This window comes from Pristiophorus japonicus, chromosome 23 (assembly GCF_044704955.1).
Source record: "Pristiophorus japonicus isolate sPriJap1 chromosome 23, sPriJap1.hap1, whole genome shotgun sequence".
NCBI lineage: Eukaryota > Metazoa > Chordata > Chondrichthyes > Pristiophoridae > Pristiophorus > Pristiophorus japonicus.
The window spans coordinates 37,421,051-37,434,800 of record NC_091999.1 but is presented as its reverse complement, the minus strand read 5'-3'; the positions used below and the strand labels follow the sequence as shown (position 1 = coordinate 37,434,800).

The 13,750-nt window shown below is 43.5% G+C and overlaps 9 non-coding genes across 9 annotated transcripts; all 9 read right to left on the bottom strand.

Moving 5' to 3' along the window:
- Positions 1-604: 604 nt before the first annotated feature.
- On the bottom strand, positions 605-685 carry trnas-aga (transfer RNA serine (anticodon AGA)). Its single transcript has one exon. It is a non-coding gene; the product is annotated as a tRNA-Ser (tRNA).
- A 210-nt stretch (positions 686-895) lies between these two features.
- On the bottom strand, positions 896-967 carry trnad-guc (transfer RNA aspartic acid (anticodon GUC)). The gene has a single exon. It is a non-coding gene; the product is annotated as a tRNA-Asp (tRNA).
- Positions 968-2,852: 1,885 nt separating this feature from the next.
- Positions 2,853-2,924, bottom strand: trnad-guc (transfer RNA aspartic acid (anticodon GUC)). The gene has a single exon. It is a non-coding gene; the product is annotated as a tRNA-Asp (tRNA).
- Positions 2,925-4,505: 1,581 nt separating this feature from the next.
- Positions 4,506-4,586, bottom strand: trnas-aga (transfer RNA serine (anticodon AGA)). The gene has a single exon. It is a non-coding gene; the product is annotated as a tRNA-Ser (tRNA).
- Positions 4,587-4,796: 210 nt separating this feature from the next.
- On the bottom strand, positions 4,797-4,868 carry trnad-guc (transfer RNA aspartic acid (anticodon GUC)). Its single transcript has one exon. It is a non-coding gene; the product is annotated as a tRNA-Asp (tRNA).
- Positions 4,869-6,753: 1,885 nt separating this feature from the next.
- On the bottom strand, positions 6,754-6,825 carry trnad-guc (transfer RNA aspartic acid (anticodon GUC)). The gene has a single exon. It is a non-coding gene; the product is annotated as a tRNA-Asp (tRNA).
- A 1,587-nt stretch (positions 6,826-8,412) lies between these two features.
- Positions 8,413-8,493, bottom strand: trnas-cga (transfer RNA serine (anticodon CGA)). The gene has a single exon. It is a non-coding gene; the product is annotated as a tRNA-Ser (tRNA).
- Positions 8,494-8,712: 219 nt separating this feature from the next.
- trnad-guc (transfer RNA aspartic acid (anticodon GUC)) lies at positions 8,713-8,784 on the bottom strand. Its single transcript has one exon. It is a non-coding gene; the product is annotated as a tRNA-Asp (tRNA).
- Positions 8,785-10,671: 1,887 nt separating this feature from the next.
- Positions 10,672-10,743, bottom strand: trnad-guc (transfer RNA aspartic acid (anticodon GUC)). Its single transcript has one exon. It is a non-coding gene; the product is annotated as a tRNA-Asp (tRNA).
- Positions 10,744-13,750: the final 3,007 nt, after the last annotated feature.

Below are 13,750 nucleotides of genomic sequence, written 5' to 3'. Positions count from 1 at the left end.
AACTTTCATATTCACCCGAGGGTGCAGACGGAGCTTCAATTTAACATTTCATCCGAAAGTCAACAGCTTCAACATTGCAAAATTCCCCAAGTGCTGCACTTTGAGTGTTAACAAAGATGATATGCTCAAGTCTCAGAAGTGCGACTTGAACAGACAAACTCCCGATTCAGTCGAGAATGCGGCCACTGAACCAAAGCCGATACAAAAGTTCGCAACCGTATTATTTTCCCCAAGTCGTTTTTATACGTTCCAGGACATATCAAATTCATGGTGATGATTTCCAGTGACAGTTGCACATACACAGAGACATATAAATAGATAGACAGACACAGAGACCCACACACACATATCCAAAAATTTGCACGCACCAACGACAATGCACAGATGCCTCAGACATCTCGAGGAATAGACAGGCTGAATCACTGTCGCAACTTTGACTGATGTTTGCGATTTTTGAAACGGATGTATCGTGAATATTGCAGATTAATAAAAATGAGAAAAAAATGTCAAAGTTGAAAGGTGTGGGACGTTAATCCATCTATCTCAGGATCAGTTTGGCAGAGAACCGGTTAAATTGTGAAATGGAATGAAAAATGCTGAGAATCGTAGTCGTCAGGATTCGAACCTAAGCGGGATAACCCAATGGATTTCTAGTCCATCGCCTTAACCACTCGGCCACGACTACTGTGTCGCTGTCCTTTTAAACTTTACTCAGAAAAAACTCAGTCATCCATCTCTGTGTTGCAGATGGCCAAAGACTCCTGAAAAATTCTCCGTCTGCTAAAAATCTGGACGAGTCAATCTGTATTTTTACAGTTCCATATTACTCTGGTTCTTTTTAACATGCATCTCTTCCAAGAAACAGAAGTAAAATTCGACATTTTGAAACAACTGCCTCCCCATCGGGGAATTGAACCCCGGTCTCCCGCGTGACAGGCGGGGATACTCACCACTATATTAACGAGGAACTGACGGATACCAGTTCTGTCAGAGCAGGAATCGAGTCACTGTGAACAGAACTGGACACCAGGAGAAGTCGACAGACACATTGAGAGACAGAGACAAACCGACAAACAGGGAGAGACAGACAGCGAGATAGAGAGAATGAGAGACAGAAAGTGTGAGACTGAGAAGGAGAGGCAGACTGAGTGAGAAAAAGACTCAAATATATACATATACAGAGATGTGGGTGTGTGATCTATTAAGAGAGAGAGGGAAAGAGTGAGAGAAAGACGTTGATAAAGACAGTGACAAGGAGAGAGACAGATAGAGAGAGAGCGATCGAGACTAAAACAGAAAATGATGGAAATACTTCTCAGCTTACAGGCAGGGACTAACAGAGACAGGCAAAGACATGGACAGACCGAAATGATGGGAAAGAGAGAACCAGTCAGAAAAAGAGTCTGGGAGAATCCCATTGGAACATACGTGGCACCGTGAGAAAGAGACAGATTGAGAGACAGAGACAAACAGAGAAACAGGGACAGACAGAGTGAGTCAGACTGAGAGAGACAAAGACTCAAACATAGAAAACTCTCTGAAGAGAGAGAGAGAGAGGCAGAAACCGAGCGACACAGATACATTTCACAATTTCATTTCATTATCGGTTCAGAGTGTCACATTGTTGCAGAAAATTGCTGATTCAACCGATGAAAATCCGGTCTCACTGATCAGAATGGGAGGATATCCGTGTTAAATTAAAGAGATATCAGGAGTGGGGGACAAACCCACGCGGGACAAACCCATTGAGTTTTAAGGCCAACGCCTCAACCACTCGGCTGTTCTGGTCCTGTGAGAACCTGGATTCTGTCTCTGTGAGAATCTGGGCTTCAACCCCAACCCCACATACAAACACATGCACATCGGCTTTCAGTGAGCATTTACGAACATTTTTAGTAATATTGACACGGGGGCAAATCTCCTATTCTTTTTCGAATAATGCACTGGGAACTTTCATATTCACCCGAGGGTGCAGACGGAGCTCCAATTTAACATTTCATCCGAAAGTCAACAGCTTCAACATTGCAAAATTCCCCAAGTGCTGCACTTTGAGTGTTAACCAAGATGATATGCTCAAGTCTCAGAAGTGCGACTTGAACAGACAAACTCCCGATTCAGTCGAGAATGCTGCCACTGAACCAAAGCCGATACAAAAGTTCGCAACCGTATTATTTTCCCCAAGTCGTTTTTATACGTTCCAGGACATATCAAATTCATGGTGATGATTTCCAGTGACAGTTGCACATACACAGAGACATATAAATAGATAGACAGACACAGAGACCCACACACACATGTCCAAAAATTTGCACGCACCAACGACAATGCACAGATGCCTCAGACATCTCGAGGAATAGACAGGCTGAATCACTGTAGCAACTTTGACTGATGTTTGCGATTTTTGAAACGGATGTATCGTGAATATTGCAGATTAATAAAAATGAGAAAAAAATGTCAAAGTTGAAAGGTGTGGGACGTTATTCCATCTATCTCAGGATCAGTTTGGCAGAGAACCGGTTAAATTGTGAAATGGAATGAAAAATGCTGAGAATCGTAGTCGTCAGGATTCGAATCTGCGCAGGATAACCCAATGGATTTCTAGTCCATCGCCTTAACCACCCGGCCACGACTACTGTGTCGCTGCCTTTTTAAACTTTAATCAGAAAAAACTCAGTCATCCATATTTGTGCAGCAGACGGCCAAAGACTCCTGAAAAATTCTCCGTTTGCTAAAAATCTGGACGAGGCAATCTCATCCACCTGTATTTTTACAGTTCCATATTACTCTGGTTCTTTTTAATATGCATCTCTTCCAAGAAACAGAAGTAAAATTAGACATTTTGAAACAACTGCCTCCCCGTCGGGGAAATGAACCCCGGTCTCCCGCGTGACAGGCGGAGATACTCACCACTATACTAACGAGGAACTGACTGGTACCAGTTCTGTCAGAGCAGGAATCGAGTCACTTTGAACAGAACTGGACACCAGGAGAAGTCGACAGACACATTGAGAGACAGAGACAAATCGAGAAACAGGGAGAGACGGACAGCAAGTTAGAGAGAACGAGAGACAGAAAGTGTGAGACTGAGAAGGAGAGGCATACTGAGTGAGAAAAAGACTCAAATATATACATATACAGAGATGTGTGTGTGTGATCTATTAAGAGAGAGAGGGAAAGAGTGAGAGAAAGACATTGATAAAGACAGTGACAAGGAGAGAGACAGATAGAGAGAGAGCGATCGAGACTAAAACAGAAATTGATGGAAATACTTCTCAGCTTACAAGCAGGGACTAACAGAGACAGGCAAAGACATGGACAGACCGAAATGATGGGAAAGAGAGAGCCAGTCAGAAAAAGAGTCTGAGAGAATCCCATTGGAACAGACGTGGCACCATGAGAAAGAGTTAGATTGAGAGACAGAGACAAACAGAGAAACAGGGACAGACAGAGTGAGTCAGACTGAGAGAGACAAAGACTCAAACATAGAAAACTCTCTGAAGAGAGAGAGAGGCAGAAACCGAGCGACACAGATACATTTCACAATTTCATTTCATTATCGGTTCAGAGTGTCACATTGTTGCAGAAAATTGCTGATTCAACCGATGAAAATCCGGTCTCACTGATCAGAATGGGAGGATATCCGTGTTAAATTAAAGAGATACCAGGAGTGGGGGACAAACCCACGCGGGACAAACCCATTGAGTTTTAAGGCCAACGCCTCAACCACTCGGCTGTTCTGGTCCTGTGAGAACCTGGATTCTGTCTCTGTGAGAATCTGGGCTTCAACCCCAACCCCACATACAAACACATGCACATCGGCTTTCAGTGAGCATTTACGAACATTTTTAGTAATATTGACACGGGGGCAAATCTCCTATTCTTTTTCGAATAATGCACTGGGAACTTTCATATTCACCCGAGGGTGCAGACGGAGCTTCAATTTAACATTTCATCCGAAAGTCAACAGCTTCAACATTGCAAAATTCCCCAAGTGCTGCACTTTGAGTGTTAACAAAGATGATATGCTCAAGTCTCAGAAGTGCGACTTGAACAGACAAACTCCCGATTCAGTCGAGAATGCGGCCACTGAACCAAAGCCGATACAAAAGTTCGCAACCGTATTATTTTCCCCAAGTCGTTTTTATACGTTCCAGGACATATCAAATTCATGGTGATGATTTCCAGTGACAGTTGCACATACACAGAGACATATAAATAGATAGACAGACACAGAGACCCACACACACATATCCAAAAATTTGCACGCACCAACGACAATGCACAGATGCCTCAGACATCTCGAGGAATAGACAGGCTGAATCACTGTCGCAACTTTGACTGATGTTTGCGATTTTTGAAACGGATGTATCGTGAATATTGCAGATTAATAAAAATGAGAAAAAAATGTCAAAGTTGAAAGGTGTGGGACGTTAATCCATCTATCTCAGGATCAGTTTGGCAGAGAACCGGTTAAATTGTGAAATGGAATGAAAAATGCTGAGAATCGTAGTCGTCAGGATTCGAACCTGCGCGGGATAACCCAATGGATTTCTAGTCCATCGCCTTAACCACTCGGCCACGACTACTGTGTCGCTGTCCTTTTAAACTTTACTCAGAAAAAACTCAGTCATCCATCTCTGTGTTGCAGATGGCCAAAGACTCCTGAAAAATTCTCCGTTTGCTAAAAATCTGGACGAGTCAATCTGTATTTTTACAGTTCCATATTACTCTGGTTCTTTTTAACATGCATCTCTTCCAAGAAACAGAAGTAAAATTCGACATTTTGAAACAACTGCCTCCCCATCGGGGAATTGAACCCCGGTCTCCCGCGTGACAGGCGGGGATACTCACCACTATATTAACGAGGAACTGACGGATACCAGTTCTGTCAGAGCAGGAATCGAGTCACTGTGAACAGAACTGGACACCAGGAGAAGTCGACAGACACATTGAGAGACAGAGACAAACCGACAAACAGGGAGAGACAGACAGCGAGATAGAGAGAATGAGAGACAGAAAGTGTGAGACTGAGAAGGAGAGGCAGACTGAGTGAGAAAAAGACTCAAATATATACATATACAGAGATGTGGGTGTGTGATCTATTAAGAGAGAGAGGGAAAGAGTGAGAGAAAGACGTTGATAAAGACAGTGACAAGGAGAGAGACAGATAGAGAGAGAGCGATCGAGACTAAAACAGAAAATGATGGAAATACTTCTCAGCTTACAGGCAGGGACTAACAGAGACAGGCAAAGACATGGACAGACCGAAATGATGGGAAAGAGAGAACCAGTCAGAAAAAGAGTCTGGGAGAATCCCATTGGAACATACGTGGCACCGTGAGAAAGAGACAGATTGAGAGACAGAGACAAACAGAGAAACAGGGACAGACAGAGTGAGTCAGACTGAGAGAGACAAAGACTCAAACATAGAAAACTCTCTGAAGAGAGAGAGAGAGGGGCAGAAACCGAGCGACACAGATACATTTCACAATTTCATTTCATTATCGGTTCAGAGTGTCACATTGTTGCAGAAAATTGCTGATTCAACCGATGAAAATCCGGTCTCACTGATCAGAATGGGAGGATATCCGTGTTAAATTAAAGAGATATCAGGAGTGGGGGACAAACCCACGCGGGACAAACCCATTGAGTTTTAAGGCCAACGCCTCAACCACTCGGCTGTTCTGGTCCTGTGAGAACCTGGATTCTGTCTCTGTGAGAATCTGGGCTTCAACCCCAACCCCACATACAAACACATGCACATCGGCTTTCAGTGAGCATTTACGAACATTTTTAGTAATATTGACACGGGGGCAAATCTCCTATTCTTTTTCGAATAATGCACTGGGAACTTTCATATTCACCCGAGGGTGCAGACGGAGCTCCAATTTAACATTTCATCCGAAAGTCAACAGCTTCAACATTGCAAAATTCCCCAAGTGCTGCACTTTGAGTGTTAACCAAGATGATATGCTCAAGTCTCAGAAGTGCGACTTGAACAGACAAACTCCCGATTCAGTCGAGAATGCTGCCACTGAACCAAAGCCGATACAAAAGTTCGCAACCGTATTATTTTCCCCAAGTCGTTTTTATACGTTCCAGGACATATCAAATTCATGGTGATGATTTCCAGTGACAGTTGCACATACACAGAGACATATAAATAGATAGACAGACACAGAGACCCACACACACATATCCAAAAATTTGCACGCACCAACGACAATGCACAGATGCCTCAGACATCTCGAGGGATAGACAGGCTGAATCACTGTAGCAACTTTGACTGATGTTTGCGATTTTTGAAACGGATGTATCGTGAATATTGCAGATTAATAAAAATGAGAAAAAAATGTCAAAGTTGAAAGGTGTGGGACGTTATTCCATCTATCTCAGGATCAGTTTGGCAGAGAACCGGTTAAATTGTGAAATGGAATGAAAAATGCTGAGAATCGTAGTCGTCAGGATTCGAATCTGCGCAGGATAACCCAATGGATTTCTAGTCCATCGCCTTAACCACCCGGCCACGACTACTGTGTCGCTGCCTTTTTAAACTTTAATCAGAAAAAACTCAGTCATCCATATTTGTGCAGCAGACGGCCAAAGACTCCTGAAAAATTCTCCGTTTGCTAAAAATCTGGACGAGGCAATCTCATCCACCTGTATTTTTACAGTTCCATATTACTCTGGTTCTTTTTAATATGCATCTCTTCCAAGAAACAGAAGTAAAATTAGACAATTTGAAACAACTGCCTCCCCGTCGGGGAAATGAACCCCGGTCTCCCGCGTGACAGGCGGAGATACTCACCACTATACTAACGAGGAACTGACTGGTACCAGTTCTGTCAGAGCAGGAATCGAGTCACTTTGAACAGAACTGGACACCAGGAGAAGTCGACAGACACATTGAGAGACAGAGACAAATCGAGAAACAGGGAGAGACGGACAGCAAGTTAGAGAGAACGAGAGACAGAAAGTGTGAGACTGAGAAGGAGAGGCATACTGAGTGAGAAAAAGACTCAAATATATACATATACAGAGATGTGTGTGTGTGATCTATTAAGAGAGAGAGGGAAAGAGTGAGAGAAAGACATTGATAAAGACAGTGACAAGGAGAGAGACAGATAGAGAGAGAGCGATCGAGTCTAAAACAGAAATTGATGGAAATACTTCTCAGCTTACAAGCAGGGACTAACAGAGACAGGCAAAGACATGGACAGACCGAAATGATGGGAAAGAGAGAGCCAGTCAGAAAAAGAGTCTGAGAGAATCCCATTGGAACAGACGTGGCACCGTGATGAAAGAGACAGATTGAGAGACAGAGACAAACAGAGAAACAGGGACAGACAGAGTGAGTCAGACTGAGAGAGACAAAGACTCAAACATACAAAACTCTCTGAAGAGAGAGAGAGAGAGGCAGAAACCGAGCGACACAGATACATTTCACAATTTCATTTCATTATCGGTTCAGAGTGTCACGTTGTTACAGAAAATTGCTGATTCAACCGATGAAAATCCGGTCTCACTGATCAGAATGGGAGGATATCCGTGTTAAATTAAAGAGATACCAGGAGTGGGGGAAAGACCCACGCGGGACAAACCCATTGAGTTTTAAGGCCAACGCCTCAACCACTCGGCTATTCTGGTCCTGTGAGAACCTGGATTCTGTCTCTGTGAGATTCTGGGCTTCAACCCCAACCTCACATACAAACACTTGCACATCGGCTTTCAGTGAGCATTTACGAACATTTTTAGTAATATTGACACGGGCGCAACTCTCCTATTCTTTTTCGAATAATGCACTGGGAACTTTCATATCCACCCGAGGGTGCAGACGGAGCTTCAATTTAACATTTCATCCGAAAGTCAACAGCTTCAACATTGCAAAATTCCCCAAGTGCTGCACTTGAGTGTTAGCCAAGATGATATGCTCAAGTCCCTCAGAAGTGCGACTTGAACACACAAACTCCTGATTCAGTCGAGAATGCTGCCACTGAACCAAAGCCGATACAAAAGGTCACAACCGTATTATTTTCCCCAAGTCGTTTTTATAAGTTCCAGGACATATCAAATTCATGGTGATGATTTCCAGTGATAGTTGCACATACACAGAGACATATAAATAGATAGACAGACACAGAGACCCACACACACATATCCAGAAATTTGCACGCACCAACGACAATGCACAGATGCCTCAGACATCTCGAGGAATAGACAGGCTGAATCACTGTCGCAACTTTGACTGATGATTGCGATTTTGGAAACGGATGTATCGTGAATATTGCAGATTAATAAAAATGAGAAAAAAATGTCAAAGTTGAAAGGTGTGGGACGTTATTCCATCCATCTCAGGATCAGTTTGGCAGAGAACCGGTTAAATTGTGAAATGGAATGAAAACTGCTGAGAATCGTAGTCGACAGGATTCGAACCTGTGCGGGATAACCCAATGGATTTCGAGTCCATCGCCTTCACCACTCGGCCACGACTACTGTGTCGCTGCATTTTTAAACTTTAATCAGAAAAAACTCAGTCATCCATCTTTGTGCAGCAGACGGCCAAAGAATCCTGAAAAATTCTCCGTTTGCTAAAAATCTGGACGAGGCAATCTCATCCACCTGTATTTTTACAGTTCCATATTGCTCTGGAACTTTTTAAGATGCATCTCTTCCAAGAAACAGAAGTAAAATTCAACATCTTGAAACAACTGCCTCCCCGTCGGGGAATTGAACCCCGGTCTCCCGCGTGACAGGCGGGGATACTCACCACTATACTAACGAGGAACTGACGGGTATCATTTCTGTCAGAGCAGGAATCGAGTCACTGTGAACAGAACTGGACACCAGGAGAAGTCGACAGACACATTGAGAGACAGAGACAAATCGACAAACAGGGAGAGACAGACAGTGAGATAGAGAGAACGAGAGACAGAAAGTGTGAGACTGAGAAGGAGAAGCAGACTGAGTGAGAAAAAGACTCAAATATATATATATACAGAGATGTGTGTGAGTGATCTATTCAGAGATAGAGGGAAAGAGTGAGAGAAAGACAACGATAAAGACAGTGTCAAGAAGAGAGACAGATCGAGAGAGAGCGATAGAGACTAAAACAGAACATGATGGAAATACTTCTCAGCTTACAGGCAGGGACTAACAGAGACAGGCAAAGACATGGACAGACCGAAATGATGGGAAAGAGAGAGCCAGTCAGACAAAGAGTCTGAGAGAATCCCATTGGAACAGACGTGGCACCGTGAGAAAGAGACAGATTGAGAGACAGAGACAAACAGAGAAACAGGGACAGACAGAGTGAGTCAGACTGAGAGAGACAAAGACTCAAACATACAAAACTCTCTGATGGGAGAGAGAGAGAGGCAGAAACCGAGCGACACAGATACATTTCACAATTTCATTTCATTATCGGTTCAGAGTGTCACGTTGTTACAGAAAATTGCTGATTCAACCGATGAAAATCCGGTCTCACTGATCAGAATGGGAGGATATCCGTGTTAAATTAAAGAGATAACAGGAGTGGGGGAAAACCCACGCGGGACAAACCCATTGAGTTTTAAGGCCAAGGCCTCAACCACTCGGCTATTCTGGTCCTGTGAGAACCTGGATTCTGTCTCTGTGAGATTCCGGGCTTCAACCCCAACCCCACATACAAACACATGCACATCGGCTTTCAGTGAGCATTTACGAACATTTTTAGTAATATTGACACGGGGGCAACTCTCCTATTCTTTTTCGAATAATGCACTGGGAACTTTCATATCCACCCGAGGGTGCAGACGGAGCTTCAATTTAACATTTCATCCGAAAGTCAACAGCTTCAACATTGCAAAATTCCCCAAGTGCTGCACTTGAGTGTTAGCCAAGATGATATGCTCAAGTCCCTCAGAAGTGCGACTTGAACAGACAAACTCCCGATTCAGTCGAGAATGCTGCCACTGAACCAAAGCCGATACAAAAGTTCACAACCGTATTATTTTCCCCAAGTCGTTTTTATACGTTCCAGGACATATCAAATTCATGGTGATGATTTCCAGTGACAGTTGCACATACACAGAGACATATAAATAGATAGACAGACACAGAGACCCACACACACACATATCCAAAAATTTGCACGCACCAACGACAATGCACAGATGCCTCAGACATCTCGAGGAATAGACAGGCTGAATCACTGTCGCAACTTTGACTGATGTTTGCGATTTTTGAAACGGATGTATCGTGAATATTGCAGATTAATAAAAATGAGAAAAAAATGTCAAAGTTGAAAGGTGTGGGACGTTATTCCATCTATCTCAGGATCAGTTTGGCAGAGAACCGGTTAAATTGTGAAATGGAATGAAAAATGCTGAGAATCGTAGTCGTCAGGATTCGAACCTGCGCGGGATAACCCAATAGATTTCTAGTCCATCGCCTTAACCACTCGGCCACGATTACTGTGTCGCTGTCTTTTTAAACTTTACTCAGAAAAAACTCAGTCATCCATCTCTGTGTTGCAGACGGCCAAAGACTCCTGAAAAATTCTCCGTTTGCTAAAAATCTGGACGAGGCAATCTCATCCACCTGTATTTTTACAGTTCCATATTACTCTGGTTCTTTTTAATATGCATCTCTTCCAAGAAACAGAAGTAAAATTCGACATTTTGAAACAACTGCCTCCCCGTCGGGGAATTGAACCCCGGTCTCCCGCGTGACAGGCGGGGATACTCACCACTATACTAACGAGGAACTGACGGATACCAGTTCTGTCAGAGCAGGAATCGAGTCACTGTGAACAGAACTGGACACCAGGAGAAGTCGACAGACACATTGAGAGACAGAGACAAACCGACAAACAGGGAGAGACAGACAGCGAGATAGAGAGAATGAGAGACAGAAAGTGTGAGACTGAGAAGGAGAGGCAGACTGAGTGAGAAAAAGACTCAAATATATACATATACAGAGATGTGGGTGTGTGATCTATTAAGAGAGAGAGGGAAAGAGTGAGAGAAAGACATTGATAAAGACAGTGACAAGTAGAGAGACAGATAGAGAGAGAGCGATCGAGACTAAAACAGAAAATGATGGAAATACTTCTCAGCTTACAGGCAGGGACTAACAGAGACAGGCAAAGACATGGACAGACCGAAATGATGGGAACGAGAGAACCAGTCAGAAAAAGAGTCTGAGAGAATCCCATTGGAACATACGTGGCACCATGAGAAAGAGACAGATTGAGAGACAGAGACAAACAGAGAAACAGGGACAGACAGAGTGAGTCAGACTGAGAGAGACAAAGACTCAAACATAGAAAACTCTCTGAAGAGAGAGAGAGAGAGGCAGAAACCGAGCGACACAGATACATTTCACAATTTCATTTCATTATCGGTTCAGAGTGTCACATTGTTGCAGAAAATTGCTGATTCAACCGATGAAAATCCGGTCTCACTGATCAGAATGGGAGGATATCCGTGTTAAATTAAAGAGATATCAGGAGCGGGGGACAAACCCACGCGGGACAAACCCATTGAGTTTTAAGGCCAACGCCTCAACCACTCGGCTGTTCTGGTCCTGTGAGAACCTGGATTCTGTCTCTGTGAGAATCTGGGCTTCAACCCCAACCCCACATACAAACACATGCACATCGGCTTTCAGTGAGCATTTACGAACATTTTTAGTAATATTGACACGGGGGCAAATCTCCTATTCTTTTTCGAATAATGCACTGGGAACTTTCATATTCACCCGAGGGTGCAGACGGAGCTCCAATTTAACATTTCATCCGAAAGTCAACAGCTTCAACATTGCAAAATTCCCCAAGTGCTGCACTTTGAGTGTTAACCAAGATGATATGCTCAAGTCTCAGAAGTGCGACTTGAACAGACAAACTCCCGATTCAGTCGAGAATGCTGCCACTGAACCAAAGCCGATGCAAAGGTTTGCAACCGTATTATATTCCCCAAGTCGTTTTTATACGTTCCAGGACATATCAAATTCATGGTGATGATTTCCAGTGACAGTTGCACATACACAGAGACATATAAATAGATAGACAGACACAGAGACCCACACACACATATCCAAAAATTTGCACGCACCAACGACAATGCACAGATGCCTCAGACATCTCGAGGAATAGACAGGCTGAATCACTGTAGCAACTTTGACTGATGTTTGCGATTTTTGAAACGGATGTATCGTGAATATTGCAGATTAATAAAAATGAGAAAAAAATGTCAAAGTTGAAAGGTGTGGGACGTTATTCCATCTATCTCAGGATCAGTTTGGCAGAGAACCGGTTAAATTGTGAAATGGAATGAAAAATGCTGAGAATCGTAGTCGTCAGGATTCGAATCTGCGCAGGATAACCCAATGGATTTCTAGTCCATCGCCTTAACCTCCCGGCCACGACTACTGTGTCGCTGCCTTTTTAAACTTTAATCAGAAAAAACTCAGTCATCCATCTTTGTGCAGCAGACGGCCAAAGACTCCTGAAAAATTCTCCGTTTGCTAAAAATCTGGACGAGGCAATCTCATCCACCTGTATTTTTACAGTTCCATATTACTCTGGTTCTTTTTAATATGCATCTCTTCCAAGAAACAGAAGTAAAATTCGACATTTTGAAACAACTGCCTACCCGTCGGGGAATTGAACCCCGGTCTCCCGCGTGACAGGTGGGGATACTCACCACTATACTAACGAGGAACTGACGGATACCAGTTCTGTCAGAGCAGGAATCGAGTCACTGTGAACAGAACTGGACACCAGGAGAAGTCGACAGACACATTGAGAGACAGAGACAAACCGACAAACAGGGAGAGACAGTCAGCGAGATAGAGTGAATGAGAGACAGAAAGTGTGAGACTGAGAAGGAGAGGCAGACTGAGTGAGAAAAAGACTCAAATATATACATATACAGAGATGTGGGTGTGTGATCTATTAAGAGAGAGAGGGAAAGAGTGAGAGAAAGACATTGATAAAGACAGTGACAAGGAGAGAGACAGATAGAGAGAGAGCGATCGAGACTAAAACAGAAAATGATGGAAATACTTCTCAGCTTACAGGCAGGGACTAACAGAGACAGGCAAGGACATGGACAGACCGAAATGATGGGAACGAGAGAACCAGTCAGAAAAAGAGTCTGGGAGAATCCCATTGGAACATACGTGGCACCGTGAGAAAGAGACAGATTGAGAGACAGAGACAAACAGAGAAACAGGGACAGACAGAGTGAGTCAGACTGAGAGAGACAAAGACTCAAACATAGAAAACTCTCTGAAGAGAGAGAGAGAGAGGCAGAAACCGAGCGACACAGATACATTTCACAATTTCATTTCATTATCGGTTCAGAGTGTCACATTGTTGCAGAAAATTGCTGATTCAACCGATGAAAATCCGGTCTCACTGATCAGAATGGGAGGATATCCGTGTTAAATTAAAGAGATATCAGGAGTGGGGGACAAACCCACGCGGGACAAACCCATTGAGTTTTAAGGCCAACGCCTCAACCACTCGGCTGTTCTGGTCCTGTGAGAACCTGGATTCTTTCTCTGTGAGAATCTGGGCTTCAACCCCAACCCCACATACAAACACATGCACATCGGCTTTCAGTGAGCATTTACGAACATTTTTAGTAATATTGACACGGGGGCAAATCTCCTATTCTTTTTCGAATAATGCACTGGGAACTTTCATATTCACCCGAGGGTGCAGACGGAGCTCCAATTTAACATTTCATCCGAAAGTCAACAGCTT